Here is a 7,687-nt window from a genome sequence, read left to right as displayed (position 1 = left end):
AATATCTAATATCCTTTAACAGTTTTATATTGTGACATTTTGAAGTAAAACGTGTTGAGAAAAAAAAAAGCAGATCACCTCTATGGCTTCTCAGATGTTACTGAGGGAAGATTTTCACCATTGACCGACTGTAATTTTATTCTGAAGTTCAAATGTTGCCATATTCACTATCAGTTGTGCAGCTTTACACAGGCTCCCAGTTGTGCCTTCCAGCGTCTGCAACAATGGATGGAAAATAAAATTAAAGTTGCTGTTGAAAATAAGTCACCCTTTCTCACCCTTAGTTAAAAGCTCAGTAATCATTTTTAAGATAACAACGGAAGTGGAGCTTATTTTGGTTATCAGCTGATAGACAGTTTTTTGGGAGGTTCTATGTTGCCATCTAGTGTTTAGAAATCAAAGATAGTGTTTTATTCATTAACGTATTCATCCTACTACAGCGCTCCATGTGTGTTTCTCTCGCCCATGATTCCTTAATCAACCCCTTTCACCCTTCAAACTCCCCAACTTTGCTATCGCTGATATATTTTAATGATTGTTAACACTACATTGAGAGATAAACTACTCAGCTGGTTTATATTGTACTTTTAAATCCTTTAATTAATTAACAGATTCATTAAAATTCATTTACACCTCCCTTGGTACAGGTGTGTCCTGTCATTTTTTAAGTAGGCTATATTTCTCTTCTTAAAAACACAGCCTGGACCCAACTGTTCTGGCTAATTACAGGCCAGTTTCGAAACCCCCCTTTCTCTCAAAAGTTCTGCAGAAAGTGATCTATTTACAGTTGCAGGCCTTGATCACCTTGATCTCTGAAAAGCTTCAGTCTGGTTTTAAATCACTACACAGCACTGAGACAGCACTTTTAAGTGTTTTTAATTATTTTCTCTTAACTCTGGATTCTGGCAGCTCTGCTACCCTCTTGTTGTTGGACCTGACAGCAGCCTCTGACACGGTCGACCATGATATCCTGCTATCATGGCTGGAGTATGCTAGACTAAAAGGGTCTGCTGTCCAGGGTTTTCGGCCCTACTTATCTGGAAGGACTTTTTATGACAACATGGGCCTCCACAGCTCAAAAATAGCCCCTCTTAATCATGGTCCTGCCCTGTTTGCACTGTATATGTTGCCTCTGGGCTCTATTTTTTCATGGTACAACCTTTTATTTCACTGTTTTGCAGATGACTTGCAGATCTATCTGACTTTAAAAGCAAGGACAGACCCACTTCAGCTGTTATTACGTTGCCTTGATGACTTTAAACATTGGATATCTTTACATTTTTTTAAATGAATTAAAAACAAAACAGAAGTTGTCATTTTTGGCAACCTTGTTAATAAACACAGTGACAGTGCTCTGGACCTCTTATCTTCCTACTGTAAGTCAAATGTAAAAAACCTCAGTGCGTACCTCGAAGGTTTCTTTAAACTGTGTAGGCAGCTGAATGTAGTAATCCAATCCAGCTTTGTTCATGTGAGACAGCTAGCCAAGGTTAAGCCATACCTTCCAGCTAATGTCTTTGAACACGTTATTCATCTGTTTATTACTTGCAGACTGGACTACTGCAATTCTCTATATTTTTGGTTTGGACCAGGCTTCTATCTATCGTCTCCAGTTGGTCCAAAATGCAACTGTTCATCTGTTAGCTGGTACAAAACAGAAGGAGCATATTATCTCAGTTTTGGCCTGTCTACACTGGCTGCCTGTTTCTTACAGGATCCAATTTAAAAATTTTCATTTTGTTTTTAAATCACTAAACAGTCTGAGCTCCTTTTTATTTACGCTCCAGATAGAACCACGAGGTTCTGGTTAAAACTAACCTTATCTATTCCACAGACTAAACTTAAATCTCGTGGCGACAGAGCCTTCTCTGTGGCAAGTCCCAGATTCTGGAATAGTCTGCCTCTTAATATTAGATCTGCACAAATGCTCGAACATTTTAAATTGTTACTAAAGACACATTTTTATGGTGTGCCTTTTAGCACACATCAACCTAAATATTTTGGTTTTAACAACCTTAGTTTTTGTTGCTGTTTTAATACTTGTTTATTGACTTGTTTATTGACTATATTTTACTGCAACATTGTTGTGCATTTTATTTGTTAGGCACATCACTCCATGTGCTCACAGTGGGATGTCTTCATGTCAAACACAGGATCACCAACAGATTGCGCTACGAGTGCACCAGGCATAGGTCACTGCTCTGTCACCAAGGGAAAGTTAGCTTAATGTATTTATAAGTGATCAGTAGATGGTGAAGTGCATGCTTATCTTTTATGAGTCTGTATATAGTTTTATATAAGATACAGCCATGTGTTTGTATTCATGTGTGATTAGAAATGTATTTCAGTTCAGTTTCAGTTTTATTTGTCATATGCAAGTTAGAGTCAACACTGCAATGAAATGTACTTGACGAGCAGAAAACAGTTACTCAGCAGTATAGTGCAGTAAAAAACATAGTAAAGAGCAAAATATTTATAAAATATAGTAAAAGGAAAAAAAACCCAAAGCAAAACAAAAAACATACAGTAACAGTAACATACAGATTAAGCATAACTGTAAAACAGGATTTTGATGCCTTAGTGCTGACCATAATCAGATTCTTAAATCAATGCGATTGCACAAATTTACACGGACTTACAGATAACGTGCAACTGTGTGTTAGAAAAGCATAATTAGAAACCCAGGAACTCTGGACAGACAGGAGGAAAAAGAGGAGACTCTATCAGGGACTTCAACAGCCATTGGCTGCTGCAACATGTCTATCCAGCAGCTACACAGCTGCAGATGTGAACACCTGCATATAGAAGGTGGGTGCCGCTAACAGGAAAACAAGTGGTTAGATATGTGCTAAAATACACACAGCCAACACACCACAGAGTACGTAAGACTGTCACTTCTTACAGTGCAAAGCAGAGTACTATAACAAGAAAAATCACACTCCAGAGTAAAAATGTCACACAGGAGATCTCAATCACTTGATTTTACATTTTTAAGCCATATTAGTTCCACTTGTGAGGTATTAAAGCAGTAAACAAGTAAGTAAAAGAATAAATGTAAATAAAAAAGCTAGCTCAGCATCAGCAAGTCGGCCAGCTTCTCATCAGCATGCAAACACACCGATTTGAAATGCATAAGTCTAGGTGAGCTCCATCTGTCGATCCATCTTCCTTTTGAACATCCACCCTCACACTTTCCGCTTCTTTAAATTTATTTCATAAAAAACGAAAAATACATAGATGTTTCAAACACTTCATTGGAAAGTCTAATGTAATTGCACAGTCAGACAGTTGTTTTACTACTATACACTGCTTCCCCAACTTGTGCATAAGCACATGCAAATATAATTCAGGGGATAAATTGTTGGTGAGAGTACTTTGGCTGACAGTAATAACCATTTTGTGTATCTGGTCACTCTCCTGATGCTCTTGGGATTAAGTAATCGGAAAACGAAATCCATGCAGTTAGCAACAGCTAACCGCGACTGAGTCCTGAAATTCATACAGTCAAAAAAAAGTGGAAGTTCTAATTTTTGTTTCCCTAATTCTGTGGTTATAAAAACAAATACAGAAACAGAAAGCACTTGATAGAAAACTGAAGGTAGTCAATGTTTCTGCCTTTACGCAATCGAGCAATGACTCACATCAGAATGTGACCAACCCAGAGTGAACGGCAGCGAAGTCACACTTGTACACAGTTCACAGATTAATCTAATGCATGTACAGAAAGATCACACAGAAAGAATTAAACGGGCTAGATAAATTCCTTAATTACAAGAAAAGAACAAACCTCATTTATAGAGAAATGACACAGTATTGGCCACATTGTCCTCTTTCTATACAGAAATATTCATCAAATATGTGTGTAGACTCTGGTCTGGTTGCAGTAAAGGCATCATAAGACAAATATGTGACTTTTTAAAATATTTTTTGGGGGGGGAGGGGGATGAGGAGGTAGAAAGAACAGGGGGGAGAAATGCACCGAATGTCCGTGCTCCTCTGAAAAGGATCCTGAAGTGTCTTCTTTCTCCCAGTCATCTCATAAAAAATGATTTAAAAAGATGCTTGAATCTTCCAGAATGAGGAACATTACCCTGCGGTGTAATTCTTCTCATTGCTATTTATTTTGGCAAAAGAAGAAGAAGATGATGATGATGATGATGATAATGAGAAAGACCAGGTAAGCAAGAAATCTGCCTATTATTCCTCCAGTGGTAATATCATTCATGGATGCTGCAGGGTTGAAGACAGACAAGTTAACAGGGGGAAAAATGGGGGTATGTATCATAATAATTTTCTGTAGGAGTTTCTCAATAAAAAAAACATGTTTCTTACCCTCTCTCTCACCCTCTCGCTCGTGCCAGAGCGAGAGGGTGAGGTTGCAGGCAGCAGCGCTGAGCTTGTTCTGTGAGGTGCAGATGTAGAATCCTGATGTATCTTTGGAGATGTTGTACAGCGACAGGATGCCGCCTTCTGAAACACAAAAAATGTGGTTTGATATTCAACAAACTTTATACAATAAATGAATAGAGGCTTTGACAGAGAAGAGTGACATTGCACATCTGACTGCTCACATTTATCATGTTTAATATCCTTCAATATTAAATACCAAACAGTGGCTGCGAAACAAAAGATAAGCTCACTTGTACACCAAGCATAGCATCACTCTGATCATGTCCACATTTGTTCTTGTTAGCAAAGATTTTAAGTATCAAAGTGTCACTTACTGTCAGTGGTTTGGGGGTCTTGAGGAACTGGCTGATTATGCTCACAATAACGTTTCCAGCTATAAGTGGGCGTTGGAGATCCTTCTGCAGACGTACAGGTTAAGGTGATATTCTGGCCATACTGTGCTGTTCCCTGGATCATACAGACGGGTGTAGAGGGAGCCACTAAAAGAAGACAAATATAAATGTAGTGTGATTACTTTAGTAATGGAATGCAAAGCTTACAGGAGATGGACTCAGCAACAGTCATATCTCTGAACAGCAGGAGGAAGCCCACAATCATTATGACCAATAAAAACATACATATAAAGGAAACAGTAAGTGTTGAAACATGCACAGACACTCTCTTTAATAATTCATTGCATTAGGAATAACCAACGTATCAGAACATATAAAGGTTAAACATCAGAGTGCAACATCTTACAATATATAACGGTAGAAACGACAGCCGACACATTACCTAGAACCACCAAGTGTGTGATGGCAGTTTGTTTGCCCCTCCTGCCACCTGGGATCTGCACACGACACTCAAAATTTCTATTGTCAGCTAGTGAGATGGAGGAAAGCTTCAGGTTAACTTTTCCCTGAGTGACATCTACATCCAGGGACACCCGACCTTTATAGTCAGTGTCTATGTCAGTGACGGGGGCAGGGCCATGATAGTAGGTGGCGATCGGGGTCTGTTAGAAAATGACTGGATTAGAAGAAGAATAAAAAAAGCAAGGACATGTTTGCATCCCATGTTTTTAATATTTATTTAGAGAGACTCATAAAAATAGGTAGATGCCAACCTGTTCAATGGGTGTTTGCTGACTAAAAACAGACCAGGTGATGACGACTAATGTCTGGGAGTTTATGGGAGTTGTAGTTGTAAAGGAGAAGGGCAGTGTGATGTTGTCCCCTCTGGCGTACTCATACTGACTTTGGGGGATGGTAACAGTAACGGCATCGACACCTGACAGCACTGTGATGGACATAAAAACAAATCAGACAGATCAATATAAAGCACTCTCAGCTATCCTGTATCTGTAAAAACACTACGTTCTGATATTGAATCATTTGTCTTCATGGATTCTTTACTAATAATGGTTCAGCAGCAGAAAATCAAACTTGAAAAACTACTACTCCACCCTCACACCCACCTACTAAATACAATAATTATCTGCAGTTTATAAACCAAGCCTGAAAAGTTGTGATGCTCTAAAATAATTATTGTTTTTTAGTTTCAGAATAAACTTTATTTATTTTTGATTTGGGGGAACAAAACCATTAAAATCTCCTCTGCTGAATCATAATGAGAATTTATTTTTGATTTTACTATTTTCTTTACCAAATGACACAGAGAAAAATGTTCATTAATAAAGATAACGGTCTGTTGAAACCCTCTTCTGTGTGCTAGCTAAATTTTAAAGCAAGGCAAAAGATAAACGAAAAATGATAACAAGAAGTCTAGCAAAATTGGTTTAAAGGCGTCTTATTTCTACTTTGTTGGTTTTTGACTATTAAAAAAATACTATAAAGCGCACCAGTAAGCGTGATCACTTCTAAGCAGGGTTTTTAGGCCAGTTTCCTTTTTTACACAGTGATCTCGGTGAGGTTCTGAGGAAAGAATTGAAAGATTATTAGAAGGATACTCACACAGACACAGAAGCGTACATGGAAAAATTCTCTCCTCCATGGCAAGCAATTTTTTAAAGCTGAACCCCACTAACTCTTCCTTGTTTTCTGTAAAATAAAAGGGAAACGAAATTGCCCTGTGAGCGATGATGTGCCCACTGGGCACGCCAGCCTTCTCTCGGGGATCGGTGGTGCCCTCTGCTGTTCGGGTAACATTTGTTTGTCTCACTTGAGTGTGACTTTTCCTTTAATGTAGTACACTGTACTGTCCAGGGCTATTCTTTGATTGAAACTTGTGTCCTTAACAATGAAGTGAGATACATTTCGCTTGATTAGTTAACACAGACATCTACCCGTACAATGTTGTTGTTTTTTATGGTCAAGCTCAGGGCTCGATAAAATAGTATTTACAGGTAGTTTTCTTAAACATCGCCTCTGAATGTGTTCCACCCCGTTAGGGACGTTTACATATAGACCAGAAATAGTTAAACATGTAAATATTGATCAATAGTGATTTTTTCTTAGACAGAGTATGTCCCGTTTGTTAATATAATGTTTTATTCATGAAACTGTAACAGGTAATTTAATTACAAATACTATAGGTCTGTGTTATCCAAAAAACAAATTATTTTTAGCCCATTTTTTCCAACAGCATGGAAAATACTTGCAGTTTTAAAAACATATACATAATTGTTCCTTTTAAGGTTCTTGACTTCTCAACATGGCACAACAATTTTCACAAGACTTAATGATTCTGTTCAATTATTTTTAAAAACATTTTTCCAAACAAGGTCAAATGAAACATAACAGGATGGAACAGACAACAACAGGGTGGAAAATCAATGTTTCTAATTTTAAAATCTGAGTAAACATCTGAGATTAATCTTTGCTTGTTATATATTTGTTCATTAAAAAGTACATCAGAATATAAACATTATGAAACACACCACAGAACCACATGCAAATTCCCCTCTTGCCTCTGCAGGGGGGTCTATCCTTCGAGCTCATGTCCTCTACTGTTCCTAGGACAGCGCTCTTCTGGACAGAGCTCTCCGATGTTGTTCCTGGGATCTGCTGGAGCCACTGCACCTAGTGCTCTGATTACCACTGGGACCACTGTTACCTTCACCCTCCACATCTTCTCTTCAAGGGTTGCCAGCAGTTGATTTTTCCCGACAGCCACCATGCTGGTATCAGGGTCTGGCCTGAGGTCTATCAGCTGACAGAGTTCTTCTTTCAGTTTGAGCAGGTCTGAGTGCAGGGTGGGGTCCAGGCCGAGAGACAAGGCTGTCTCTGCTTGATTCTTCATTCATGCTGACCCTAGGTATGAGCCAGGACAGGAACGG

The sequence above is a fragment of the Pelmatolapia mariae genome, linkage group LG1, assembly GCF_036321145.2.
Source record: "Pelmatolapia mariae isolate MD_Pm_ZW linkage group LG1, Pm_UMD_F_2, whole genome shotgun sequence".
Taxonomy (NCBI): domain Eukaryota; kingdom Metazoa; phylum Chordata; class Actinopteri; order Cichliformes; family Cichlidae; genus Pelmatolapia; species Pelmatolapia mariae.
The sequence above is the reverse complement of the archived record's forward strand: the minus strand, read 5'-3'. Positions refer to the sequence as shown.